The sequence below is a fragment of the Cebus imitator genome, unplaced genomic scaffold, assembly GCF_001604975.1.
Source record: "Cebus imitator isolate Cc_AM_T3 unplaced genomic scaffold, Cebus_imitator-1.0 Scaffold16, whole genome shotgun sequence".
NCBI classification, from domain to species: Eukaryota; Metazoa; Chordata; class Mammalia; order Primates; family Cebidae; genus Cebus; species Cebus imitator.
This window is the reverse complement of record NW_016107331.1, coordinates 3552326-3562836: the sequence shown is the minus strand read 5'-3', so window position 1 is coordinate 3562836 and position 10511 is coordinate 3552326. Positions and strand designations below refer to the sequence as shown.

At 36.6% G+C, this 10511-nt stretch overlaps 1 pseudogene; it reads right to left on the bottom strand.

Moving 5' to 3' along the window:
- Nucleotides 1-8881: 8881 nt before the first annotated feature.
- On the bottom strand, nucleotides 8882-10218 carry LOC108288813 (annotated as a pseudogene).
- Nucleotides 10219-10511: the final 293 nt, after the last annotated feature.

The following is a 10511-nucleotide window of genomic DNA, read 5'->3' as shown; positions in this document are numbered from 1 at the left end:
TTACATTGCTGAATTTTCTTCTTCCCCAATAAATAATAATAAGCAAAATATTTTAAACAAGGCCCGGCATGGTGGCTCATGCCTGTAATCCTAGCATTTTGGGAGGCTGAGGTGTGTGGATCACTTGAGGCCAGGGGTTCAAGACCAGCCTGGCCAACGTGGTGAAACCCTGTCTGTACTGAAAATACATTAGCCGGGCATGGTGGCACATGTCTACAATCCCAGCTACTTGGAAGGCTGAGGCAGGAGAATTGCTTGAACCCAGGAGGTGGAGGTTGCATTGAGCCGAGATCACACCACTGCACTCTAGCCTGGGCGACAGAGTGAGACCCTGTCTCAAAAAAAAAAAAATTTTAACAAGGAAGCTATAGTTGCTTTGCAGTGTTTAAAATAATTCCCCCTCTTGCAAAAGAAAGTATATTTTCAATGTCTTTGTGGGCTAATTTTATGTTATACATGTCGGCAGAAAGAAAGAAAGCTTGTAGGCACGTTTTATTTCTTTGAAGAGCCATAGTTTATCACTCTTTCTTTGACATGTAATCATTATGCTGTTTAGGAAAGTCAACTGCAGCTCCATAGGAGGTGTCTAAGAGATTTCATAGTAGGGTATAAAAGCTTCTTCCTTCGGAAATTACCCCAAAAGCATGCAATTTACTAACCCCTAGAGACATTTCATTCTGTAAATGGCTTCAAGAGAGCTCTCCTTATGTTAATTACAGCTGAAACTGGACGTGAGCATATCTGGAAACATACTGCAAAATTACTTCAAAACTTTCCTTTTTACAAAGGCATATGTATTTGATCAATTCATAACACTTTTACAATTTACAATGTAATAACATTATTATACAGCATTACAGTATAATAATAAGTATAATCAAATTCCATATCAGAACCTGTGAATCTATATCATGTTACAGATACAATGGCAACTGAGAATAATGAGCAAATAACTAATAAAGAAACATTTAATATTTTTGTCTCTAGCTTGCATATGCCTTTGCAAGAACCATTCATTAATTTCATGTACAGGTTTATTATGCTAAACAAAATAAATAGTCGACAGTTAAGATATTTTTGGCTTTCACTCTCCAAACTTTGTCAACAGAAACTTTGACCTATTGTCAATCTATTGAAACTGATACTTTTTTTCCCAATCCCTCGTGCTAAGAAATGATTACAAATGCCATGACCAGACCACAAGGAAGCGACTCACTAAAGTGTTTACAAAGGAGACATCTGTCCAAGTTGACAGACAGCTCAGTTGTCATCTTTGAACCAATTCCTGTGAGTTCACAGCAGTTAAAAAGATGTGAAATATATTCTTTTTGTCCTCCTTGTCCTTACTTTGGCATGCAAGAAAACAGATATATAACCCAAAAGAAAGAGCTCATTCCAAAGAATGTTCAATTCTAGGTGACAACTGGATTTGGGGTATAAGGCTCTCCTACCAGAACTAAGCATTTTACTGTGTCGTTAATCTTTCATTCCAAGACAATCTTTCTTCCGTTGATTTTTTTTTTCCTTGCAGATGCTGAAAGTGCTTTCAGGTCAGATGCAAATATAGATGCATTACCACTGACAGGCCTGTCAGTCTTCTCCTGTTTAAAACGCTTTTTGCCACTTAGGGTTTTGAGACGCGTAATCACGCCTTTTCACCTTAAATTATAAAGCCCTTTTATGGCTGTTACTGGGCTTTTCTAGGGAGGCCTGATGCAATGAAGCCTGAAGTTCCTGCTTAAGGCTTTGAGCACAGAGGGTCTCTAACAAAAGGTACTAAAATCTACTGCAAAACAGATGATTTTCCATTCAAGAACATGTATTCATGAAGACCACACTGACTGAAGTGACCTTAGTGTTTTCAAGTCAGGTTGTGCTGATCTGTCTCTCCTAGCAGCTTCTGGAGATCTGAAACAGTTGTCTAGCACAATAAATCTCTGCACTCTACATTGTTGAGGCAGACACTGTCATGGTGGAAGTAAATGAGCATGATTTATACTTACAATTCAGAAACTTTTCTTTTAAATGGAAGCAAAGCCTGGACTATTTCTATTATGCCTAAAAACCGCAGCAAATTGCAAGTAACTACAAGGCACTTATTTATATAAGTTTTTCTTTGTTATTTCCTTCTTTCTAATCTTGCTAATATTTATTTTGACTACTTGGCAAAGTGCCTCTGACTTCATCCAGGATGAGAACAAGGCTGAATGAATGATACCACCCAGGCAGTTCCTAAAACAAAACTGCTGAGAGTTTGTTTCTTCTTTCTTTTAGTATTTCCTGTTTGCACATTATGAAAATTATGAATCATTTATGTAATTTGAGCAATGAACTGTTAGTGCCTAAGGACAGTTGTTAGGTGTTCACGAGATCAATTGCATTTATAAACATTTTATTGTATTTTTTAAGTAGCCTAGTATTTGAGATTAGATTTCACAATCAGGCTTGGAATCAGCAACTTGAAGCTCACCTGGACCAAGCAACTTTGTCAAAAAGAAGCAATTGTATACAATAATTTCCTCCAGATGGTTATAAAATCTAAATCTGATTCTTGTCAAATGATTAGTGCTTGAGGTTGCTTTTGTGTTACGGTGTTTATTTACAGTAAGAAAGAATTCATACTTTTATTATTATAAATCAGCGGTTCTCAAATTGTGGTCTCAGGAGCAGCTTTACATTGGAACTTGTTAAAAATGCAAATTCTCAAGCACCACCACACCTACTGAATCAGAAACTCTGGGACTGGGGGCCCAGTGATATGTGTTTTTGTTTTTGTTTTTTTAAAATGTGTTTTAATAAGCCCTTTTGGGTAACCCTGATGTTTCAAGTTTATGAGAAGCTGAAAGCTCAAGTTTAAAACTTAAAACTCAAGTTTATGAGAAATTTAAAGCAACACTATCAGAAATCCGAATAAAATCTACACAATTACTTTATTTATAATTTTCACTTGGCTATATGGAGATACGAAGTCAAATTTTAAAAGTGAAATGTAAAGATTCACGCTGATTTAAAACAAAAATCTTAATTAATGGCATTGTAGCACCATCAAATCCCTTTCTTTTCACTTGTCTTGAGTTCATTTGAGGGAAAAAAGGTGACTAACTTGCTGAAAACAGTGTAAGTTATGTATACACTAAACGTTTGAATTCCTATTTTGATTTATTTTTCTTTCTGTACAGCTGCCTAGCCTGTATGTTTGTTGTTTGTCATTGTCAACTGCCTGCCAAATTATACAATTGAAAAGTGAAAAGGAGAATTCACCTACAAAGACAGACATCTGCTAGAAATCAGTACTTTTAAATGTCACTCACTTTCTAGAGTATTTCTAGAATTTTCTATGAAAAAAAATGAATCTAAAAGGACATGCATGATTCTTTTTTGGGTGGAGATTTTTTTCATCGATGCAAAATAGATGTTTATATTTTCACAGCACATGTGATCTTTCAATTCATATGATTTGTACAGATCACATCACTGTATTTGGGATATCCATCACCTTAAATATTTGTCTTTTTTATGCTAGAAACACTTGAATTATTCTCTTCTAGGTAATTTTAAATGTTTGATAGATTATTGTCTATATCAATAAACTAGAGTCACCCTACTGATCTATTGAACACTAGGTCTTATTTTTTCTATCAAACTTCATATTTGTACCCATTAATCAACTTCTCTTCATCTCCCACTCCCCAATAACCTTCCTGGCCTCTGGTAACCAACAATCTACTATCTATCTTTATAAGAGCCACTTTTTTAGCTCTCACATATAAGTGAGAACCTGTGATATTTGTATTTCTGTGTTTGGCTTATTTTACTTAACATAGACCTCCAGTTCCATTCATGTTGCCGCAAACAACAGAATTTCATTCATTTTTATGCCCAAATAATAGTCCATTGTGTATACATACCATATTTTCTTTATCCATTCATACACTGATGGTCGATTCCATATTTTGGCTATTGCAAATAATGATGCAATTAACATGGGAGTGCACATATCTCTTTGATATATCGATTTGCTTTCTTTTGGGTATATACTGAGTAGTAGAATTGTTGGACCATATGATAGTTCTATTTTTAGTATTTTTAGGAACCTCAAAACTGTTCTTCATTGTAGTTGTACTAGTTTACATTCCCACCAATATGAGGGTTCTTCTTTCTCCAAATCCTCACCAGCATTTGTTACGACCTGTCTTTTTGATGAAGCCCATTTTAACTGGGGTGAGATGATATTGTGGTTTTACTTTGCATCTCTCTGAAGATTAGTGATGTTGAGTATTTTTTTCATATACCTGTTGTCCATTGGTATGTCTTCTTTTGAGAAATATCTATTCACCTATTTTTCTTATTTAAATTGGATTATTGTTTTTTGCTATTGCATTGTTTGAGTTTCTCCTGTAGTCTGGTTATTAATCCCTTGTCAGTTGGATAGATTGCCAATATTTTGTCCCATTCTGTAGGTTGTCTCTTCACTTTGTTGACTGTTTCCTTTGCTCTACAGAAGGATTTCAGCTTGATGTAGTCTCAGTTGTCTATATTTGCTTTGGTTGCCTGTGCTTTTGAGGTCTTACACACAAAAATCATTGCTCAGGTCAATGTCCTGGAGTGTTTCCCTGGTGTTTTCTTCTAGTAGTTTCATAGTGTCAGGTCTTAGATTTAAGTCTTTAATCCATTTTGATTTGATTTGTGTGTGAGAGATAGGGGTCTAGCTTCATTCGCCTGCATGTACTTATCCGGTATTAATAGTACCATTTATTAGTGAGACTATTATTTCCCTATTATATATTCTTGGTGCCTTTGTTAAAGGTGAGTTGGCTGTAAATGTATGGATTTATATTTGGGTTCTCTACTCTGTTCCATTGTGTTTTTATGGCAGTACTATGCTGGTTTGATTGCTATAGCTTTGTAGTAAACTTTGAAGTCAGATACCATCTTCAAATGCCTCTAGCTTTGTTCTTTTTGCTCGGGATTGCTTTGTGGAGCCTTTTCTGGTTCCATACGAATTTTAGTATTGTTTTTTTCTATTTAGTATTGTTTTTTCTATTGTAAAGAATATCACTGGTATTTTGATGGGGCATTGGCATTGAATCTGTGAATTGATTTGGGTAGTATGGTCATTTTAACAATGTTAATTCTTCCAATTCATGAACATGAAATGTCTTTCTATTTTTTGGGTCCTCTTCAATTTCATCTGTGTGTCATAGTTTCTTTCACTTTTTTGGTTAAATGGATTTTTAGTATTTTATATTTTTTGGAGCTTTTGTGAATTGGATTGCTTTCTTGATTTCTTTTTCAGATCAATTGCTGTTAGCATATAGAAACGCCACTGACTTTTTAGGCTGATTGGTATCCTGCAACTTTACTGAATTCATTTGTCAGTTCTAAGAGGTTTTGGTGGAATTTTTAGATTTCTCTGAATATAAGAGTATATCATCAGCAAATAAGGGTAATTTGACTTCTTCCTTTCCAATTTGGATGCTCATTTTTTCTTTTTCTTGCCCAATTGCCCTGTCCAGGACTTACAGTATTACTTTGAATAAAAGTAGTGAAAGTGGGCATCCTTGTCTTGTTTCAGATCTTAGAGGAAAGACCTTTAATTTCTCCCCTTTCAGTATGATATTTGCTGTAGGGTGTCGTGTATGGCCTTTATTATTTTGAGGTATGTTTTGATGAGGAGTTTTATCATAAAGACATGTTTAATTTTATTGGATGTTTTTTGGCATCTATTGAAACATCATATGGTTTTTGCTTTTGGTTTTGTTACTGTAATGTATTACGTTTATTGATTAGTATATGTCGAACCATCCTTGCACCCCTGGGATGAATCCCACTTGATCATGGTAAATGTTCTTTTAAATGCCTTATTACATTCAGATTGTTAGTATTTTGTTGAAGATTTTTGCAACTATGTTCATTGGTGATATCATACTGTAGTTTTTTATATTCGTTGATTTTCTTTCTGGATGAGCTGTCCATTATTGAGAAGAGGGCGTTGAATCTCCTATAATTATATTGCTATCTCTTCCTTTAGATTTATTAATGTTCACCTTTTATACTTTGAAGCTCTGGTGCATAGATATTATAATTGTTATATCCTTGGGTGCATAGATATTTATAATTGTTATATCCTCTTGCTGAATTGACCCCTTTATCATTATATAGTAACTTTCATTGTCTCTTTTTACAGTCTTTAATTTGTAGTGTATTGAAAAATTCAGTCCACTTATATTCAGGGTTATCCTTGATAAGTAGGACTTACTACTGTCATTTAGTTGCTTGTTTTCTGGTTGTTTTATAACTTGTCCCTTCTGTCTTGTTTTTCTTTGTGGTTAAGTGATTTTCTCTGGTATTGTCTTTTAATTAATTGCTTTTATTTTTGGTGAATCTATTGTAGGTTCTTGCCCTGTGGTTACCATTAGGCTTACAAAAATATCTTATAGATATAATAAATTATTTTAAGGAGATGATAAAATTTATCTTAGATCATGAAGAAAAGAATAGACACAAAGAAGAAATTAAGAAAAAAATTCTACACTTTAACTCCATCTCCCTTAAATTTGACTTTTACTTGTCTCAGTTTACCTTTTTTATATTACCTATCTCTTGACAGTGTAGTGTAGCTATTATTATTTTGCTAGATTTGTCTTTTGGGCTTCATACTAGAATTAAGAGTGGATTGTACACTACAATTACAGTAGTTAAGTATTCTGTGTTTCTCTGTGTCAGCAGTTTTTTTGTTTTTGTTTTTGTTTTGAGACGGAGACTCACAGTGTCACCCAGGCTGGAGTGCAGTGGTGTAAGCTCGGCTCACTGCAACCTCTGCTTCCCAGATTCAAGTGATTCTCCTGTCTCAGCCTCCTGAGTAGCTGGGATTACAGGCACCCACCACCATGCCTAGCTAATTTTTTGTATTTTTAGTACAGATAGGGTTTCATTATATTGCCCAAGCTGATCTAGAACTTCTGACCTTGTGATCCACCCACCTCGGGCTCCCAAAGTGCTGGGATTACAGGCATGAGTCTACACACCTAGCCCAGTGGGTTTTATACCTTCAAATGCTTTTTAAAAACATGTTAATAGTTTTTTTCTTTTTTTTTTTTTAATGAAAAACTCCCTTTAAGCATTTCTGATGAGTCTGAGGGTGGTGAATTTTCTCAGCTTTCATTTGAATAAGTTATTTGCACAAGTTTTCTACCCCTTGTTCTTGCTCATCTCCCACGCAAATATTAATAATTCTTAAATTTGCTCATTTGAGGTTAATTGTCTGTATCTTGCAGGTGATCTTTTTTCCTAATCATTCTTTTTCTCCCCTATGTATTCTCAAAAAGGCTGTCTTTGCGCTTACTGAGTCTTTCCTCTGCTTGATCCATTCTGCTATTGAGGGCCTCTAGTGGATTTTTAGTTCAGCAAATATTTCTGTTTGATTATTTTGTCAGTTATTTCAATCTCCCTGTTAAATTTCTCTAATAAATGTATTTATTTATTTATCATTTTCTCTGTCTTTGGAGAGGAGGGAAAGCAAGCAAGCAGAGGCGGGGGTATGGTTACACTAAGAAAGAACTGAATACAAAGACAATGAGTCTTTTATAGTCTCAACAGCTCCACAATGAATAACTGAAGGGAATTATCTCATTTAAAATTCACCTTGGATCAAAAATATTGGTTCCCCTCTGTGTATATCAATTTAATTCAAACCTTTTTATCTTCAAAACACAAAGATGAATACTACAAGATAAACTCTAACCGCAATGGCTATTTTGTAAGTAGAAGACCAAACACCAAGGGAATCCCTTTTTCCAATGTCTTTGGTTAAGAGAAGATTTTGCCAGAGTGGAAGTCTCACACCTAAATAAGCAATCTCGTGGCCAAGTAAGAAACTACAGTTGTGAGCATTACCCTGAATTGCCATGTGTATTACATATTAAATTAAACTCAGCGTTTAATATGCTTATATAATTATGCTGTTAATAATGATAGCAGTGATGATGCTGGTGGAAAAAGCCTGTCTTTGGCCCAAGAAAAGTAAGGGAGAAAAAATAGGAACAAGCAGAAAGCAGACACAGAGTGGGCATTTTTTGACTAGGAAAGAGAATTTTAAGCATAGAAATATAAAAAGAAAAATACTCTCTTATTTCCCCTATGTGGAAAAAATATGAAACATGTATTGGATGTCCTAGACAGGAGCAGAACTAAGTACTCCAACTTTACTGCAGCATTACAAAAAAATCATCCCTTCACCATAGTGTGAGATTTAAGGGCAACTTGCCCAAGGATGTATGTCATATAAAACACAGCAACATTGCTGCTGCCCTGCCAAGTCCTTCCAGTCCCTATTCAGGTCCTACTGAAATCCTGGTGGTCTCAATTAATTTTATTGAAATCTTTAAAGAAAAAGATAAAGCATTTAAAAAGACAAGTCAAAATGCTTCAGGAACCACATATCTAACACAAACTTTATCCTCAGATGAGTTTACCTTGCACTAACAAACTTTTATTTCACTTAAATCAGAACAATAATCTTCCATACGTAAGCATCTCCCCTGCCCAATAATTCAAAGAAAAAAAAATCCGAAAGAATTAGTAAAGAAAAATATAAGAATTAACAGGCCCTTTAAATTGGTTTTAAATATTTTTAAGGTTTAAAAAATGTTTAAAATTTGTAATTCCTAGCAGAAAAACATTACCTGAATGAATATCCTAATGGCAAACCACTGTAAAATGCTTCAGCTGCATTTGGGGAAGAGGAGTAGGGATTATCTTCAAAGCACCCCAGCTCTCTTGATGAGAAGGTCAGATGTACACTGGTTTGTATTATTGTGACATCCATAAGGCGATCTAGGTTGCTTTTTCTTCAGCAAGGGCTGTTTTTATCAGATGGGCATTACACTTGACCTCTTAATTTGGCTAGCAATTTACTGATAAGATTCATAACCTTTGGGTTTCTCTGGTATTTTGACATATTTGCTGAATTTCAAGCCACATCCTGGAAGGCCACTCTAACTTCTGGATCCTGCATGGCTGCCAGAAACTCTGGATCATTAAGAATTTCATTGAGTCCAGGCATTCTGGCCTTTCAAGACATGCCCCCTCCCATTCCAGGCATTCCTCCAGGAAAATTACCAGGCATTTCCCCAGGAAAGCACCTGGAAAAGAGCCATACTGAGCGCCTGACTGTTGTCTGGCTTCTTTCTCCCTCTGGGCTCACTCATGCTCTTCTCGAGACTTCTTAACTTTTTCTTTTTTGTTTGTTTATTTGTTTGAGACAGAGCTTCACTCTGTGCAATGGCACAAGCTCTGCTCACTGCAATCTTCGCCTCCTGGGTTCAAGCAATTCTGGTGCCTCAGCCTCCTGAGCAGCTGGGATTACAGGCACGCGCCACCATACCCGGCTAATATTTGTATTTCTAGTAGAGAAGGTGTTTCACCATGTTGGCCAGGCTAGTCTCAAATACCTGACCTCAGGCGGTCCACCCGCCTTGGCCTCTCAGAGTGCTGGGATTACAGGCATGAGCCACTGCACCTGGCCAACTCTTTCTATTCCTTCAATGTTCTGCAATTTTCCGTGCCCTCGGTTGAACTTCTTTCAGCATTGCACTAGCATCTTAATCATAATCCAATTTACAGGCAAGGGCAAGGTCATGGGCTGCTTCCTCCCCATGGCCTAGAAGTCTGTGTGCTTTCCCTCGCTCAATGTCTCTGTCACAGTCTCGGATGGCAGCATTCGGCTTCTGTAATTTGACAAAAACACTGGTCCTCTTGGAATACAAAATGGCCAACCAAGGATTCAGCTTGATGGCATCTGTGAATAAGTCAGTCCGTGGCTTTCTGCAGTTCACCATCACTTAGGGCTTCAGTAGCAGCCCTGTTCTTATCATTTGCCTGATCCATCATCTCCTCTGTTATCTCTGCATTCTCATCTCCCGGTTCTTGAGGGGCATCAGTGTCTGGTTCAATCACACCTTCATGATCAATTTCTAGATCACTTTCCTCACTTGATGGTTCACCTGCCTTTAAGACTTCCCCCACCTTCTTATTATCAGGTTTTTCTTCCTTGGTATTTTCTCCTGATTTAGCTTTCTCAGTAGCAGGTGGTAATTTACCTGCCATGCTCTCCACCCACTCCCTCAGGAAGTGCATTTCCTCGTTGTGCAGAACGCTCGGATCCTGCTTACGCATTTTCACAAAGGACCGAAGGTCGATAACTTTGCGAAGGACCATGGTCGGGAAGCGGTGGGAAAAGCTGAGGGGCTGTGACCAGGTTCCAGGCCCCGGTGCTGGCTTGGTGTGACAGAACAGAAGACTGATAAATTTATGAATTGCTCTTCTGTGTTATCTTGGAGATTATGCCAAATGAAACTGGTATTTTGAATTATTTGTCAGAAAGCCCACATGCTGCCGACTTGTTAGGGTCAGTCACTGGTTCTTTGTTTTGTATATTTAGAGAGGCCATTGTTCCCTTGTGGATATATGTCTATGTCTTTGCATTGAAGGATTATTTATTCCAGTCTTTT